General features: G+C 45.2%; 6 pseudogenes; all 6 read right to left on the bottom strand.

The window, feature by feature from the left end:
• Positions 1 to 324: 324 nt before the first annotated feature.
• On the bottom strand, positions 325 to 444 carry LOC141268508 (5S ribosomal RNA; annotated as a pseudogene).
• A 621-nt stretch (positions 445 to 1,065) lies between these two features.
• On the bottom strand, positions 1,066 to 1,184 carry LOC141269648 (5S ribosomal RNA; annotated as a pseudogene).
• Positions 1,185 to 2,125: 941 nt separating this feature from the next.
• LOC141269866 (5S ribosomal RNA) lies at positions 2,126 to 2,245 on the bottom strand (annotated as a pseudogene).
• Positions 2,246 to 7,850: 5,605 nt separating this feature from the next.
• On the bottom strand, positions 7,851 to 7,959 carry LOC141268595 (5S ribosomal RNA; annotated as a pseudogene).
• Positions 7,960 to 8,902: 943 nt separating this feature from the next.
• Positions 8,903 to 9,017, bottom strand: LOC141270178 (5S ribosomal RNA; annotated as a pseudogene).
• A 1,537-nt stretch (positions 9,018 to 10,554) lies between these two features.
• Positions 10,555 to 10,674, bottom strand: LOC141270006 (5S ribosomal RNA; annotated as a pseudogene).
• Positions 10,675 to 19,123: the final 8,449 nt, after the last annotated feature.

The following is a 19,123-nucleotide window of genomic DNA, read 5'->3' as shown; positions in this document are numbered from 1 at the left end:
TTGCAGAGAAACATGTTACTTCTGCTGGCCCTCGCTAGGCGGCCGGCATCCAAAACCTTACCTGGGCACCTGCTGAAAGCCTGGCCCCTTCACGGCCCCGGGTGCTTTTAACGCCATCATTTCCACACGGCGAGCTGCGGAGTCAATAAGCACTCCTAGCCGTGGCAAGCAGCTCGGTGTCAGGCCTGCGTGGTAGCGTACTTAGCTGCCAACTGGCTCAGAGACCTTGGGGCTTCCATCATCTAAGTTACTTAAATTCGGTGTCCGGCAAGGTGCCGTTCCATGCAAGCCGAGCTGGGAAGTAGGGCAAAACGTCATCAAAATGGTCTACAGCACCCAGTGTTCCCAGGAGGTCTCCCATCCAAGTTCTGTCTGAGCCCAGCCCTGCTTTGCTTCTGAGATCAGATGAGATCGGGCGTATCCAAGGTGGTATGGCCAGTAGACGCTGCTCAATCCATCGCCTGGCCAGACTTTCTCAGGATCGCTTGGTGGCGAGCAATCTGGCCGTGACGGGGCGGGCTCCGAAGGGTCCATGCAAAGGCTGTGCCATCCCTACAGGTGTGGTTTGTTTAGCAGTGATTCACCCGCCGCATCAGGTGTCTTCAAAAATGTCTCGGCCCAGGATCTCCTGCAGGCTAAACCCTTCATCGCGGTAATGTGACAGAAAGAGCAAGCTGGACCCGTAACTTGGGGGCGGAGCGAGACGTCCAGGGGTGAATGAAGGAAGAGGGTGAGATGGTTGCCAGTGACTTTGAGCTGCTCTTCAGGGGGGAGGGTCGTGTTGCCTGCAAAGGTCTTCTGCTTGGGGTTACCGGTGGTTGCCTCCAGCCACGCGGGAGACGATGGTCCTGGTGAAAAGGAGCCTAGTATTAAAAGTAAAGAAGCAACAATGCTGGAGGCCCATGGTGATCAGAAGGATGCTGGTATTTTGCAGAGATGAAATAGCGCAAGAGAGAGAGCAAATGAAAAAAAGAAAAGAGAATGAATGTGTGCACTAGTGAAAGGGAATGGAAAAAAGGCATAGAAGAGAGTGCCCCCTGCTGGTGGAAGGAAGGAAAAAGCAAAAGCCTACAGCACCTGGTATTCCCAGGCGGTCTCCCATCCAAGTACTAACCAGGCCCAACCCTGTATATCTTCCAAGATCAGACAACATTGGGCTTGTTCAGGGTGGTGTGGGCATAGGCAGAGACAAGAATCTCAATTGCTGCTTTTCTACTTTAAAGTCTTGCTGCCGGCTGCCCTTTCCAGTGCTCAGCAAGACCAGGTCCTTTTGTGCTTTCCCTTCTCTTCAATTTTTTTGCTGGCTTCCTTAAAAGGTCTTGTAGACAGAAGGCCCCACTCAGAGCCGCTGAGCTCACTGATCGGCTGCAGCGCTGTCGACGGAACGACGGCTTCACGGCCAATGCCACAGGCCGGGAGCAGAGGCGAGACTCACCGGTAGACCCGGGTAGGGTGAGAGGAGCGCGGTTAGTTGCTTTCTAATAGCCTGCAGCCGGGGATTAACTTTTAATGAAAGGGAACAATCCCTTTGACTGTCTGCAGCGCGCCACACCTAGGAAGCGCACGCTCACACACAAGCCAGCATGCACACGTGCTCGCACGTGACAACACCCCCTATCTGCCCCTACAACCTCTCCGTCACCATGCGTCAGACTCTCCTGCCTGTTTTATGATTTCAGGGCCCTAGCAGGAATCACCCCCCCCTCCCCAATTCCTTCCGCACCTTCCTTGCCTTCCTTGCACTGAGGTTAGCTCTTTGTCAGCCATCTGGCTTGGTTACACAAGCTTCTTTGCAGAGAAACATGTTACTTCTGCTAGCCCTCGCTTGGCGGCCGGCATCCAAAACCTTCCCTGGGCACCTGCTGAAAGCCTGGCCCCTTCACGGTTCCGGGTGCTTTTAACGCCATCATTTCCACACGGCGAGCTGCGGAGTCAATAAGCACTCCTAGCCGTGGCAAGGAGCTCGGTGTCAGGCCTCCGTGAAGGTGGCGGGGTAGCGTACTTAGCTGCCAACTGGCTCAGAGGCCTTGGGGCTTCCATCATCTAAGTTACTTAAGGTCGGTGTCCGGCAAGGAGCCGTTCCATGCTAGCTGAGCTGGGCAGTAGGGCAAAACGTCATCAAAATGGTGTACAGCACCCAGTGATCCCAGGAGGTATCCCATCCAAGTACTGTTCGAGCCCAGCCCTGCTTTGCTTCCGAGATCAGACGAGATCAGGCGCATCCATGGTGGTATGGCCAGTAGACGCTGCTCGATCCATCGCCCGGCCAGCCTTTCTCAGGATCGCTTTGTTATGATCTGCTACAGAGACTAAGGAAAGAAAGGAGATCTATCCCTACAATAGAACTAAGCTAGATCCCTACGATGTAACGGGGAACCTGATCCTGCGATCAGACCCGCTAAAGTCCTCGGCTAGTCTGAACGCAGACCTATAGATGTGAGGGAGGGATCCCTACAAGATCTAGGGACTGGGAAAAGTTGGACACCTCCTAGCAGAAATAGTAGCAGTCAAAGACAAACACACAACAAAAAGGCATAGGGGTCAGAAGACCTAGCAAAACTAACAGAGAACGGCAACAGAGCAACAAGCTAGCTCAACAGTAGTAAATACAAATGAAGTCCAGCAAAGCCAGGTGGGCGGAGCCGGATTGAATAGGCAAAATGGTCATGTGACCAGCAAACTAAAAAAAAACTAACAGGAGAGTTGTAACAGTACCCCCTCTACTAAGAGGATCCTCCGGATCCCCTAGGCCCAGGCTTACCAGGAAACCTCCTGTGAAACGCTTGGACAAGTCTGGGGGCAGAAACATAATCCGCTCTCACCCATGAGTTATCCTCAGGTCCAAAACCCTTCCAAGCGACGAGATACTGCAAACTCCCTCTATACCGTCTAGAATTTAGGATGCGGGAAATTTCATATTCCCCGTCCTCCACCACCGGAGGAACAGTGGCAGAGGCGTCACCATCCGACACATCAGCTTTTTTCAACAGAGAAACATGAAACACCGGATTAATCCTCCAGGACTTAGGAACCTCCAGCCTAACAGCAGATTGGTTAACTATCTGAAGTACCTTAAAGGGCCCTACGAACTTGGGACCCAATTTTTTAGAAGGAATCCTCAATCGCAGATTCTTAGAGGACAACCAAACCATGTCACCAACCGCAAACAAAATCTCTTGCCGTTTCCTATCAAAGTACCTCTTAGATTTTTTGTTAGCCTCCTGAAGATTACCACGCACATCCGTCCAAACTCTCTCCAAATCACCGGAAAACTCTCCTCCTCAGGCACAGCCGAAACCAATTTGGAAAATGACCCAAAAGACGGATGTCTCCCAGAACAACAAAAAAAAGGCGAACACCCAGCAGAAGAGGATGTATGGTTGTTAAGAGCAAATTCAGCAAGTGGCAGAAACTCATACCACCCCTCTTGATTGTCTGCCCCAAAACAACGCAAGAACTGCTCAACATCCTGGTTCTTCCTTTCTGTCTGGCCATTAGACTCAGGATGATATCCGGATGAAAACGACAAATGAACTCCCAACCTGTCACAAAAGACACGTCAAAAACGAGCCACGAACTGAGGTCCCCTATCAAAAATAATGTCAGTAGGAACACCATGTAGTCTGAAAATCTCCTTGACAAAGGCCTTAGCGAGTGTCTTAGCGCAAGGCAGTTTGATCAAGGGAACCAAGTGACACATCTTGCTAAAACGGTCCACGACCACCCAGATGACCGTGAAACCTTCAGAGGGAGGAAGGTCAGTAATAAAGTCCATAGCCAGATGTGTCCAAGGTGCACTAGGAACCTCCAGAGGGCAAAGCAACCCCGCAGCAGGAGCATGCGAAGACTTGGATCTTGCACACACAGTACATTGGCGCACCCACTTAATGACTTCCTTCTGCCATCCAGGCCACCAAAAACTGCGACCCACAAGTCTCTTGGTCTCAGAAATTCCTGGATGACCTGCCAACCGAGACTCATGACACTCAACAAACAAATCTCTCCTAAAGGTCCTAGGCACAAACAACCTCCCATGGGGAGTGTTAGATGGGGCATTCTCCTGTGCTTTAAGAATCTCATCCTCCAAAACGGAGTCCAAAGCAGCAATCACAACACCTTCTTGTAAAATGGTCTCCTCTTCCTCCTCAACACCGACCATGGGAGAAAAGCTGCGAGACAAAGCATCCGCTTTAACATTCTTGGTACCCGGGATGTAAGTAATGGAAAAATTAAACCGCGAGAAAAAAAGTGCCCACCTAGCCTGACGGGCATTCAAGCGCTTGGCAGCATCAAGATAGATCAGATTTTTATGATCAGTGAAAACCTGAATGGGAAATTCAGCACCTTCCAAGAGATGACGCCAGTGTTCAAATGCGAGTTTAATCGCCAGCAATTCCCGATTATCAATATCGTAATTAAGTTCAGTCTCGGAAAATTTTTTTGAAAAAAAGGCACAGGGATGTACTCCATCCTTGTTTTCCTGAGACAACACCGCACCAACCCCCACCGAAGAAGCATCAACCTCAACCAAAAACGGCTTAGTCACATCAGGCTGCATAAGGATGGGAGCAGAGGTGAACCTCTCCTTTAGAAACGCAAAAGCTTCAATGGCCTCAGAAGTCCACTGAACCGCATTAGCACCTTTCCTGGTGAGATCGGTCAGCGGTTTGACAATAATAGAAAACTTTTTTATGAATTTTCTGTAATAATTGGCGAAACACAAAAACCTCTGTATCGATTTCAAACCAATAGGCCTAGGCCATTCCTGCACAGCTTGAACTTTAACCGGGTCCATCTCAAAACCTTCACTGGAGATAATGTAGCCCAAAAAACTAATTCTCTGTACAGCGAACTCACATTTCTCCAGCTTAGCAAAAAGCGAATTGTCCATTAATAACTGTAATACCTCACGTACGCTTCGCCAATGAGACTCCAGATCCGGCGAATAAATCAAAATGTCATCCAAATACACAACCACATTTTTGCCGATTAAAGATCTAAGGATATCATTAATAAGATTCTGAAAAAATGCTGGAGCATTGGTGAGACCAAAAGGCATAACCAGATTCTCAAAATGACCCACAGGAGTGTTAAAAGCAGTCTTCCATTCATCACCCTCCTTCATGCGCAACAAATTGTATGCCCCCCGGAGATCAATTTTAGAGAACCACTTGGCCCCCACTAACTGGTTAAATAAATCAGGAATCAATGGCAGTGGGTAAGGATTGCGTACAGTAATTTTATTAATCTCACGAAAGTCCAGACAAGGACGTAAACCGCCATCTTTTTTTTTTACAAAAAAAAATCCAACAGCCACAGGAGACTTGGAAGGCCTAATGTGACCGGCGGCCAAGCTTGTCTGTATGTATTCTTCCAAAGCCTTTCTTTCAGGAATAGTAAGATTAAATAAACGACTCTTAGGAAGAGTCGCGCAAGGGACAAATTCAATGGTACAATCATAGTCTCTATGGGGAGGCAAAACCTGCGACTCCTCCTCAGAAAAAACTCTCCAAAAATCCTGAATAGGTACAGGCAATTCCCCTCTATCCACAGCAGCAATGCGCCCGTTACAACACTTGTCATGACACTTAGGGCTCCAGGACTTAATTTCATTGGTAGACCAATCCAGTACAGGATTGTGCAATTTTAACCAGGGTAACTCCAATATTACTGGAGAAGGCAAATTATCCAATACCACCAAATCCAAATTCTCTTGATGAATACCATTAATAGTGAGGGGAAATTCACAGACCTTGTGAGTAACACTCTTCAAGGGAGAGCCATCGACAGAAACCACAGCAATAGGGGATGACAAAGTTTTAGGTTCTAATCTAAGTTTTTCCAAGAATCCCCCATCAATCACATTCAGAGTAGATCCACAATCCACAAATACCCGAAATTCAATTAATTCATCCTGAGCAGCAGTAGTGGCAGATAGTAATACTCCCTTAGAATTTAAACAGGCAATATGAGCATGACTGACCTTTTTTTTTTCTTTCTTCTTACGAAGCACACAGCTCTTAATAAAATGACCAGAATTTCCTCAATAGAAACACAAGCCTTCAGAAAGTCTGCGGTCTTTTTCCTGAGAGCGGGGTGCCATCGGCTCTCCATTGTCAGCACAGAACCTCTCAGGACTCGAAGCTGACATAGCAGAGGATTTGCTCTCATTAACCCTTTCACCCAGTCTCCTGTCCACCCGTATAGCTAATTGCATTGCCTCCTGCAAGTTTCCAGGTGTGGGATAAGCAATCAGTAAATCCTTTACCCTTCCACATAGCCCTGCAAGAAACAAGCTTTTCAAAGCAGAATCGTTCCACCCCACCTGGGCAGACCACCGACGGAAGTGAGAACAATATTTTTCCACATTACCTGATCCCTGCCTCAAACGTCTTAATTCAGACTCAGCAGATGAGACACGATCAGGATCATCGTACAACAAACCCAAAGCAGAAAAAAAACTATCCACTGATCTAAAGCACGGATCACTAGGTTGGAGAGAGAAGGCCCATCCCTGAAGATCTTTGCGCAAAAGTGACATTATGATCACTATGCGCTGTGTTTCATCACCAGAGGATCCGGGTCTCAAACGAAAATATAATAGACAAGCATTTTTAAAAGAAAAAAAATCTTGTTGTTTGCCAAAAAATAGATCAGGCAGACGTACCTTAGGTTCCACAAAATGCGCTCCAGAACAGCTATTCACGTGTTGTTGGAGCTTGGTCACCTCCAGAGAGAGTCCCTGCAAGCGTTGAGCCAAATCTTGCACCGAGACCATGATGGAAAACTGGAGGTCTTTTCTTAGAGAATTTTTTTTTTTTTTTTTTTTTATGGCTGGAATTACTGTTATGATCTGCTACAGAGACTAAGGAAAGAAAGGAGATCTATCCCTACAATAGAACTAAACTAGATCCCTACGACGTAACGGGGAACCTGATCCTGCGATCAGACCCGCTAAAGTCCTCGGCTAGTCTGAACGCAGACCTATAGATGTGAGGGAGGGATCCCTACAAGATCTAGGGACTGGGAAAAGTTGGACACCTCCTAGCAGAAATAGTAGCAGTCAAAGACAAACACACAACAAAAAGGCATAGGGGTCAGAAGACCTAGCAAAACTAACAGAGAACGGCAACAGAGCAACAAGCTAGCTCAACAGTAGTAAATACAAATGAAGTCCAGCAAAGCCAGGAGGGCAGAGCCGGATTAAATAGGCAAAATGGTCATGTGACCAGCAAACTAAAAAAAAACTAACAGGAGAGTTGTAACACGCTTGGTGGCGAGCAATCTGGCCGTGACGGGGCGGGCTCCGAAGGGTCCATGCAAAGGCTGTGCCGTCCCTACAGGTGTGGTTTGTTTTGCAGTGATTCACCCGCCACATCAGGTGTCTTCAAAAATGTCTCGGCACAGGGTCTCCTGCAGGCTAAACCCTTCATCGCGGTAATGTGACAGAAAGAGCAAGCTGGACCCGTAACTTGGGGGCGGAGCGAGACGTCCAGGGGTGAATGAAGGAGGAGGGTGAGATGGTTGCCAGTGACTTTGAGCTGCTCTTCAGGGGGGAGGGTAGTGTTGCCTGCAAAGGTCTTCTGCTTGGGGATACCGGTGGTTGCCTCCAGCCACGCGGGAGATGCTGGTCCTGGTGAAAAGCAGCCTAGTATTAAAAGTAAAGAAGCAACAATGCTGGAGGCCCACGGTGATCAGAAGGATGCTGGTATTTTGCAGAGATGAAATAGCGCAAGAGAGAAAGCAAATGAAAAAAAGAAAAGAGAATGAATGTGTGCACTTGTGAAAGGGAATAGAAAAAAGACACAGAAGAGAGTGCAACCTGCTGGTGGAAGGAAAGAAAAAGCAAAAGCCTACAACACCTGGCATTCCCAGGCGGTCTCCCATCCAAGTAGTAACCAGGCCCAACCCTGCTTAGCTTCTGAGATCAGGCGCGCTCAGGGTGGTGTGGCCGTAGGCACAGACAAGCCTCTCACTTGCTGCTTTTCTACTTTGAAGTCTGGCTGCCGGCTGCCCTTTCCAGTGTTCAGCAAGACCAGGTCCTTTTGTGCTTTCCCTTCTCTTCAATTTTTTTGCTGGTTTCCTTAAAAGGTCTTGTAGACAGAACGCCCCACTGAGAGCCGCTGAGTTCACTGATCGGCTGCAGCGCTGTCGACGGAACGTCAGCTTCACGGCCAATGCCACAGGCCGGGAGCAGAGGCGAGACTCACCAGTAGACCCGGGTAGGTTGAGTAGAGCGTGGTTAGTTGCTTTCTAATAGCCTGCAGCCGGGGATTAACTGTTAATGAAAGGGAACAATCCCTTTGACTGTCTGCAGCGCGCCACACCTAGGAAGCGCACTCTCACACACAAGCCAGCATGCACACGTGCGCGCAAGTGACAACACCCCCTATCTGCCCCTACAACCTCTCCGTCACCATGCGTCAGACTCTCCTGCCTGTTTTATGATTTCAGGGCCCTAGCAGGAATCACAACCCCCCCTCCCCAATTCCTTCCTCACCTTCCTTGCCTTCCTTGCACTGAGGTTAGCTCTTTGTCAGCCGTCTGGCTTGGTTACACAAGCTTCTTTGCAGAGAAACATGTTACTTCTGCTGGCCCTCGCTAGGCGGCCGGCATCCAAAACCTTCCCTGGGCACCTGCTGAAAGCCTGGCCCCTTCACGGCCCCGGGTGCTTTTAACGCCATCATTTCCACACGGCGAGCTGCGGAGTCAATAAGCACTCCTAGACGTGGCAAGGAGCTCGGTGTCAGGCCTGCGTGAAGGCGGCGGGGTAGCGTACTTAGCTGCCAACTGGCTCATAGGCCTTGGGGCTTCCATCATCTAAGTTACTTAAGGTCGGTGTCCGGCAAGGCGCCGTTCCATGCTAGCCGAGCTGGGCAGTAGGGCAAAACGTCATCAAAATAGTCTACAGCACCCGGTGTTTCCACGAGGTCTCCCATCCAAGTACTGTCCGAGCCCAGCCCTGCATCCGAGATCAGACGAGATCGGGCGTATCCAAGGTGGTATGGCCAGTAGACGCTGCTCGATCCATCGCCCGGCCAGCCTTTCTCAGGATCGCTTGGTGGCGAGCAATCTGGCCGTGACGGGGCGGGCTCCGAAGGGTCCATGCAAAGGCTGTGCCGTCCATACAGGTGTGGTTTGTTTAGCAGTGATTCACCCGCCGCATCAGGTGTCCTCAAAAATGTCTCGGCGCAGGGTCTCCTGCAGGCTAAACCCTTCATCGCGGTAATGTGACAGAAAGAGCAAGCTGGACCCGTAACTTGGGGGCTGAGCGAGACGTCCAGAGGTGAATGAAGAAAGAGGGTGAGATGGTTGCCAGTGACTTTGAGCTGCTCTTCAGGGGGGAGGGTTGTGTTGCCTGCAAAGGTCTTCTGCTTGGGGATACCGGTGATTGCCTCCAGCCACGCGGGAGACGCTGGTCCTGGTGAAAAGGAGCCTAGTATTAAAAGTAAATAAGCAACAATGCTGGAGGCCCACGGTGATCACAAGGATGCTGGTATTTTGCAGAGATGAAATAGCGCAAGAGAGAAAGCAAATGAAAAAAAGAAAAGAGAATGAATGTGTGCACTTGTGAAAGGGAATGGAAAAAGGGCATAGAGGAGAGTGCCCCCTGCTGATTGAAGGAAAGAAAAAGCAAAAGCCTAGAGCACCTGGTATTCCCAAGCAGTCTCACATCCAAGAACTAACCAGGCCCAACCCTGCTTAGCTTTCAAGATTAGACAAGGTCAGGCGTGTACAGAGTGGTTTGGCTGTAGGCACAGACAAGCCTCTCACTTGCTGCTTTTCTACTTTGAAGGCGCAGACAAGCCTCTCACTTGCTGCTTTTCTACTTTGAAGGCACAGACAAGCCTCTCACTTGCTGCTTTTCTACTTTCAAGTCTGGCTGCTGGCTGCCCTTTCCAGTGCTCAGCAAGACCAGGTCTTTTTGTGCTTTCCCTTCTCTTCAATTTTTTTGCTGGCTTCCTTAAAAGGTCTTGTAGACAGAAGGCCCCACTCAGAGCCGCTGAGCTCACTGATCGGCTGCAGCACTGTCGACGGAACGTCAGCTTCACGGCCAATGCCACAGGCCGGGAGCAGAGGCGAGATTAACCGGTAGACCTGGGTAGGGTAAGTAGAGCGCGGTTAGTTGCATTCTAATAGCCTGCAGCCGGGGATTAACTTTTAATGAAAGGGAACAATCCCTTTGACTGTCTGCAGCGCGCCACACCTAGGAAGCGCACTCTCACACACAAGCCAGCATGCACACGTGCTCGCACGTGATAACACCCCCTATCTGCCCCTACAACCTCTACGTCACCATGCGTCAGACTCTCCTGCCTGTTTTATGATTTCAGGGCCCTAGCAGGAATCACAGTCCCCTCCCCAATTCCTTCCGCACCTTCCTTGCCTTCCTTGCACTGAGGTTAGCTCTTTGTCAGCCGTCTGGCTTGGTTACACAAGCTTCTTTGCAGGGGCCTTGGGGATTCCATCATCTAAGTTACTTAAGGTCGGTGTCCGGCAAGGCGCCGTTACATGCTAGCCGAGCTGGGCAGTAGGGCAAAACGTTATCAAAATGGTCTACAGCACCCAGTGTTCCCAGGATGTCTCCCATTCAAGTACTGTCCGAGCCCAGCCCTGCTTTGCTTCCAAGATCAGACAAGATCGGGCATATTCAAGGTGGTATGGCCAGTAGACGCTGCTCGATCCATCGCCCGGCCAGCCTTTCTCAGGATCGCTTGGTGGCGAGCAATCTGGCCGTGACGGGGCGGGCTCCGAAGGGTCCATGCAAAGGCTGTGCCGTCCATACAGGTGTGGTTTGTTTAGCAGTGATTCACCCGTCCCATCAGGTGTCTTCAAAAATGGCTTGGGACAGGGTCTCCTGCAGGCTAAACCCTTCATCGCGGTAATGTGACAGAAAGAGCAAGCTGGACAAGTAACTTGGGGGCGGAGCGAGACGTCCAGGGGTGAATGAAGGAAGAGGGTGAGATGGTTGCCAGTGACTTTGAGCTGCTCTTCAGGGGGGAGGGTCGTGTTGCCTGCAAAGGTCTTCTGCTTGGGGTTACCGGTGGTTGCCTTCAGCCACCCGGGAGATGCTGGTCCTGGTGAAAAGGAGCCTAGTATTAAAAGTAAATAAGCAACAATGCTGGAGGCCCAAGGTGATCAGAAGGATGCTGGTATTTTGCAGAGATGAAATAGCGCAAGAGAGAAAGCAAATGAAAAAAAGAAAAGAGAATGAATATGTGCACTTGTGAAAGGGAATGGAAAAAAGGCATAGAAGAGAGTGCCCCCTGCTGGTGGAAGGAAGGAAAAAGCAAAAGCCTACAGCACCTGGCATTCCCAGGTGGTCTCTGTTAAATGGTTAATTATGGAAATTAATTTGGAATGTTAATCGATAATCATTTTTCTGATTTCTATGCCTCAGCCATCGTGTCTAGTTGACATGCGCTATTTGTGTGTGTATTTTTGGTTCACTACCATATGTAGAACAGGTGTTCATACGACTGGCTATAAAAGCCCATGGTACAGAAAGGGGGGGCTCTCTTGCTCTGCCCACCCCACAAGACACAGAATCTTCATGCTGAGGAGCAGATGACATGTAGGCCTGGACACATGCTGGACAAAGACATGATTTAGAAGCCAGGATCCAAGGAAAGATGGGTGAATCTCAACAATTAAGCTAATTATGGACAAATGGACAATTACTTTATAACTAATTATTGTATGTACCTGCTGCAATCTGATTCTTTTTAATGGACAATCCAAGAATAAATAGATACATTTTTTTATAAGAATATCGTGATATTGATACTTTGAGAAGTCCTCAGTAGAAAAAAATAATACAGGAAGAGTATTATTTTACAATGGTGAGCTAGCCAGTCCTGTTTTTTTGTTTTTTAAATTAAGTAAGTGAATTTCTTCCGTGAACAAGGGGGGAGTCCTGACGAGCTGAACAGCTGTTGTTCACGTGTCAGTAAATTCACTAGTTTGTCTCGAGAAGCAGAAAGGACCTACAGACTTAGGAAAGACAGGAAGCAGAGGTACTAACAAGGAACAGAATCACACAGGAAAAGAATCAGACAAACTGAAGACAGGACGTGCTGATAAAGAGAAGCCAAGGAATCTTAAGGTAAGCAAAATATGGATATAATTTCTTCTTTTGCTAAACAAAGTAATATTAATTTCAAAGTTAATGTAGGAGATGACATAGAAGTTTTGTGGCTCAGTTTATACAAAGAATGTGAATTGCAGAATTTACAGTTAACTTCTAAATTGGTAAATAGAGACAAACAGAAATTGAGAAATATTCTACATTTGGTAGATTTTTTTCATAGTCTTGTGTTAGAGATTTCTTAGCAGGAAAATAGTGTAGAAGTGTCAGACGGTGATACTGATTCTGACTGTAATGTGGAAAATGAACAAGAAGTAAGACACGTATCTGTAGCTGAAGGTGACCTTGGGTCTGACCAAGAGACGGACATGCAGAAACCTGACATGGGAGGAGACATGACTGACATACGAGAAACCGACATACTAGGTGATGTGGGAGGAGACGTGAGTGACGTAGGAGGAACGGACGTACAAGAGTCACTAAAAATATCAGAGAATTCTGGAATTACCCAGGCTCAACTCCAAATTAAAATGAGGAAAAATTTGCTGAAATTATACAAAATCATGCCAAAATATGATGTCAAAATCCATGCCTGTAGAAATTCAGAGACATTTGAGAGCTTCTCTGATAAGTTTGATTTATCCAATGAGGAGAGGAATAAATTATTTAAAATATGGATTCCTGTGACATTGTCCAGACGTTTACATTTAATGCCCTGTGAAAATGACTCTCCTAATGGATGGGAAAATGATTCGGACAGATTAAGATATTTGATTTATTGTGTCACAAAGGATTTTCCCAACATAGAAGATCTGCAGAAACTAAGGATTGGTAGGAAGGAATGTACATATACATTCATGTCCATATTTGAACGGTTGTACAAATCTCTCATCAAAAATGGAAAAGTACAACATATGATAACAACTTTTGTACAAAAATTCAAATTCCTAAATTCAGTTTCCCAAGTTATGGCATCACAAAAAAATTCATTATTTGAATGTGCGCAGATGCTGGATTTTGTTAGAAAACATGAGAATCGTGAAAAGAAAATAAATCAAGCTAAATTTATAAAACCAGGAAAGGTAAAATCTTACCAAAAGCCAATATCAAACTCTCCTAGACTGAGTCATCCCCATAGTGAACTCTATCAAATACGCAGAAGATTTCATATATGTTATAAGCCATATCAGCCAGTGCAAAGATCCATCTCTCCACAGAATGAGTTAATTCTCAGTCAGAACTGTGATTCTCTAAAAAGGAAAATGGCTGAAACTGATGGACAGAGACAGGTGAGACGACCAACTCACAGTGACGTCATGGAATGTGGACAGAAGAACAGGCAGTTCTCTGAGGTTTTGAAGGATAGAAAAATGTCTTTCCTAAATTGGGCGTTCCTGGAGATATTTGAGAGAGACAGAAGATTTGGTTTAGGGAGTGGCTAAGGAAAAACTGTACTTATAATGTTGTATCAAAATGTAATACAATGTCTCAATATTTATTTATAATCTTATACAGTAAAATTGTAGTTACATAGTTTCTAATAGTTCATATATATATATATATATATATATATATATATATATACACTTGTCTAAGTAGAGATTGTGTATAATTGTATTTATATATACGTTTATAAAATATATATATATATATATTAATTAATAAATTAGAACTTCATATATATAAAATTAAGTAGCAATATTTTGAATTACATTAGAACCAACCAATATATGTATAAATATTTAAATAATTCTGTTTCTGTATGAATTTGATATTTAATTTTATTTTCTTATATTTCCTTAGAGTTTTCATTCCAAAGCAGGATTTGATCAAAGAACTCTAAAATGGATTTATTTCTTTATTCACACAGGAAGTGAAAAAATTTCATGATTTTATGTGTATAACATTTTAAAATAATAACAATATATCTAGTTGAACTATAATATATATGTAATACTTATTAATTCTTTTGTGTTGTTAATATTTTCTGTGCATGAAGTGTTCGTGCAAATTAAAGTAGCTTTACAGCATGACGTGTGACAGCTGTGGCCTTTGAACTTTGAGCTAATAGTATAGGATCCCATTCATTCTATTTTCAACTGATGTAACTTAAGACAGGGCAGCCAGTGAAAAAAGAATCTAAGACAAGAGTTTTTTCAAGTGTCTGAAATTCCAGTGACTTACTCTCATATTATATAATATGTACTTGGGGAATATTCAAAGAAATAGAATCATAGAATGGTAGAGTTGGAAGGAACCTCCTGGGTCATCTGGTCCAACCCCCTGCTCAAAGCAGGATTCACTAGATCATCTCAGACAGATGTCTGTCCAGCCTCTGTTTGAAGATGTCCATTGAAGTGGAACTCACCACCTCTCGTGGCAGCCTGTTCCACTCATTAATCACCCTAACTGTCAAAAAGTTTTTTCTAATATCTAATCTGTGTCTCCTCCCATTTAGTTTCATCCCATTGCTTCTAGTCTTTCCTTGTGCAAACGAGAATAAAGATGATCCTTCTACAATGTGACAGCCCTTGACATATTTGTAGACAGCTATTAAGTCTCCTCTCAGTCTTCTTTTTTGCAAGCTAAACATTCCCAAATCCTGCAACCGTTCCTCATAGGACATGGTTTGCAGACCAGTCACCATTCTGGTCGCTCTTCTCTGAACTTGCTCCAGTTTGTCTATGTCTTTTTTAAAATGTGGTGCCCAAAACTGTACACAGTATTCCAGATGAGGTCTGACCAAAGAGGAGTAAAGACCGATAATGACTTCACGTGATTTAGACTGTATGCTTCTGTTAATACATCCCAGAATTGTATTTGCCTTTTTTGCTGCTGCATCACACTGTTGACTCATGTTCAGTCTATGATCTATTAGTATACCTAAGTCTTTTTCACATGTACTGTTGCTTAGCTCTATTCCTCCCATTCTGTATATGCTTTTTTCATTTTTTATTGCCCAGATGTAGTACTTTGCATTTTTCCCTGTTAAAAACCATTCTGTTGGTTGCTGCCCACTGCTCCAGTTTATTTAGGTCTTTTTGAATCCTCTCTCTCTCTTCTCTAGTATTAGCTATCCCTCCTAGCTTTGTGTCATCAGCAAATTTAATCAGTTTACCCTCAATTCTTTCCTCTAAATCATTGATAAAGATGTTGAACAATACAGGTCCCAGGACGGAGCCCTGTGGTACCCCACTTGAGACATTCATCCAGCTGGATGTGAAGCCATTTACAACCACCCTTTGAGTCCGATCACTAAGCCAGTTATGAATCCACCTAACAGTTGCCTGGTCCATTGCATACTTGGTCATTTTTTCAATAAGGATGGTGTGAGATACTTTGTCAAATGCTTTGCTGAAGTCAAGATATACTATATCTACAGCATTTCCCTGATCCACCCAGTCAGTGATTCTGTCATAGAAGGAAATTAAGTTAGTCTGACATGACTTGTTAGTTACAAACCCATGCTGACTCTGGTTAATCGCTTCATTCTTATCCATGTACTTACATACATGTTGTTTAATAATTTGTTCAAAGATCTTTCCTGGTATAGAAATCAGACTCACCGGCCTATAGTTCCCTGGGTCCACCTTCTTCCCCTTTTTGAAGATAGGAACAACATTTGCTCTTCTCCAGTCTTCTGGGACTTCTCCTGTTCTCCAAGAATTTTCAAAGATTATGGAGAGTGGTTCTAAAATTTCTTCTACGATCTCCTTCAGTACTCTGGGGTGTAATTCATCTGGACCTGGAGACTTGAACTCATTTATGTTAGCTAAATATTCCCTCACAATCTTTCTGTTTACAGATAACTTGGATTCCTCTATTCCTTTAAAAGGACAGTGGAGATCAGTTGATGTTACATTTTCTTTCTGAGAGAAAACAGATGCAAAATAAGAATTAAAACGTTCGGCCTTCTCAACATCCTCTCTTAACATTTCTCTATTTTCATCCTGTAAAAATCCTATAGCATCTTTGACTTTTCTTTTACTTTTGACATACCCCCAAAATCCTTTTTTATTGCTTTTGACATCTCTTGCAAGCCTTAATTCATTGTCAGCTTTAGCTAACCTGATACGTGCCCTGCTGGATCTGCAGACTGCATTATAATCTTCTTTAGATATGGCTCCCTCTTTCCATTTAATAAACATTTCTTTCTTTCTTTTTAGCATGTGTTTAAGTTCTGTGTTCATCCATCCTGGTTTCCTTAAATGCTTCCCATTCTTCCTACTTTTCGGGATTGTTAACGATTGTGCTTTGAGAATCTCATTTTTAAAAATTTCCCATCCTTCCTGGACATTTTTGTCCTTAAGGACATCCAGCCATTGGATCCCTCCTTTTCTCTTTCTGAGTCTCTTAAAATCTGCCTTTCTAAAATCTAACCTTGAAGTTTGAGTCTTCACATGTCTTCCTCCTCTAGTTATCCAAAATTCTATAATAGCATGATCGCTGCCTCCTAGGGTCCCAGCCACCTTTACCTCCTCAACCATTTCCTCCCTGTTTATAAGGATTAGATCCAAAGTAGCAGATCCACTTGTTTTCTCCCCTACCTTTTGGAAGATAAAGTTGTCAGCAAGAGAGGATAAGAATTTGCTTGACCTGTTAGTTTTACTTGACAGAGATTCCCAACAAATGTCTGGATAGTTGAAATCTCCCATGACCACTACGTCATATTTTTAAGAGAACTTGGTCATTTGATACATAAAGAGTTCATCCATATCTTCAGCTTGCCCAGGTGGCCTGTAGTAAATGCCTACAATGGTGTCCTTTCCGTTGTTCTCTCCTTGTATTCTTACCCAAACAGTTTCCACAGAACTCCCAGTCTCTGAAGCTTCAATCTCTGTGCAGATATACGCTTTTCTAACATACAATGCAACACCTCCTCCTCGTTTATCAAGTCTGTTTCTTGCAAATAAGTTGTATCCTTTTAGCCTTTTATTCCAATCATGTGTATCGTCCCACCAAGTTTCAGTGATTCCAATGACATCATATTCCTTTTCCTGCGTTAGTAGTTCCAATTCTCCTTGTTTGTTGCCCATGCTTTGTGCATTTGTATAAAAACATTTTAGTTTGTGATTGGTTTCTCTTCCTCCCATATTTTTATTATTTAAATTGTTTTGTCTTTGTTCTTCCTTTCCACTTCCAGTAGCAGAGATCTCAATAGTATTTGTCAGCTGTATGGCTTTTTCTGGCCTTTTGCTTCCCTTCCCACATTGTTCTAGTTTAAAGCTCTTCTGATGAGTGTAGCAAGGCGACTTCCAAATACATGTTTTCCAGTCTTCGTAAGGTGCACCCCATCTCTAGCAAGTAGTCCATCATATAGGTAATTCATTCCGTGATCCAGAAATCCAAATCCTTGTTGACGGCACCATCGACGTAGCCAGTTGTTCACCTGTAGAATCTTATTCCACCTCATTGTTCCATGGCCATCCACTGGGAGGATGGATGAGAAGACCACCTGCGCTCCCAATTCTTTCACTTTCTTGCCTAAGTCTTCAAAGTCACTGCAGATGGTTTCCAGGTCCTTTCTTGCGGTGTCATTTGTCCCCACATGTAGTAGCAGGAATGGGTAGTGATCTGTAGGTCTGAAGAATCTTGATATCCTGTCAGACACATCTTTAATTTTTGCTCCTGGAAGACAGCACATTTCTCTTGAGGTTATGTCTGGTCTGCAGATAGCGGCCTCTGTTCCTCTTAACAGGGAATCCCCCATGACCACCACTCTCCGTTTTTTCTTCACAACATTCTTCTTTTTCCATCCAGGAGGATTCTGAGGGCTTACAAGGTTATTCATTGCTGGCAAAGTCTTATTTTGCTGTATTTCTTCATGGTTCTCCTGCGTGAGAGCCTGGTACTGGTTCCTGAGCAGTATGGGTGCTGACTGCCTCTCGATCCTCCTGCTTCTGTGGGTCACATGCTTCCATTCCTCTGTTTCGTCAGGTGCAGTTCGAATTTCTTCTCTTTCTGAATCATGAAGAGATAATTCTGCTCTGTCTAAGAACTCTTCACCTTCCTTAATGATTTTCAAGGTAGTTAACCTCTCTTCTAGATTTCGCAACTTTTCCTCCAACAGGGACACAAGCTTGCATTTCTGGCATGTGAAGTTTGTCTTTTCCACTGGCAAGTCTGTGAACATGTAGCAGGATATGCAGCTCACCAAATGGCTCCTGGACTCTTCCATGTTCTTATTGTTAATGTTCTGAAAACAGTGAAAAAAGCTTAAAAAAAAAGCGTCAAAATGCGCGCGCCAATAGGCGCGCGGTTTACCGATGTCTTCTTTTCAGCTCTAACAGCCAAAATCCAGCGTTCTTTGAGCTCGCGGAGACTCTTCACTTACCCCAAAATGCAGTGGGAACATGCAAATTATCTCCTCAGGACTCCTCCCCTGGTTTACCGATGTCCTCTTTTCAGCTCCAACAGCCAAAATCCAGTGTTCTTTGAGCTCGCGGAAACTCTTCACTTACCCCAAAATGCAGTGGGAATATGCAAATTATCTCCTCAGGACTCCTCCCCTGGTTTACCGATGTCCTCTTTTCAGCTCCAACAGCCAAAATCCAGTGTTCTTTGAGCTCGCGGAGACTCTTCACTTACCCCAAAATGCAGTGGGAATATGCAAATTATCTCCTCAGGACTCCTACCCTGGTTTACCGATGTCCTCTTTTCAGCTCCAACAGCCAAAATCCAGTGTTCTTTGAGCTCGCGGAGACTCTTCACTTACCCCAAAATGCAGTGGAAATATGCAAATTATCTCCTCAGGACTCCTCCCCTGGTTTACCGATGTCCTCTTTTCAGCTCCAACAGACAAAATCCAGTGTTCTTTGAGCTCGCAGAGACTCTTCACTTACCCCAAAATGCAGTGGGAATATGCAAATTATCTCCTCAGGACTCCTCCCCTGGTTTACCGATGTCCTCTTTTCAGCTCCAGCAGCCAAAATCCAGTGTTCTTTGAGCTCGCGGAGACTCTTCACTTACCCCAAAATGCAGTGGGAATATGCAAATTATCTCCTCAGGACTCCTCCCCTGGTTTACCAATATCCT

Source organism: Phyllobates terribilis, unplaced genomic scaffold (genome assembly GCF_046119375.1).
Source record: "Phyllobates terribilis strain yellow unplaced genomic scaffold, ASM4611937v1 Scaffold_4__5_contigs__length_816908805, whole genome shotgun sequence".
NCBI lineage: Eukaryota > Metazoa > Chordata > Amphibia > Anura > Dendrobatidae > Phyllobates > Phyllobates terribilis.
The sequence above is the reverse complement of the archived record's forward strand: the minus strand, read 5'-3'. Positions and strand labels throughout refer to the sequence as shown.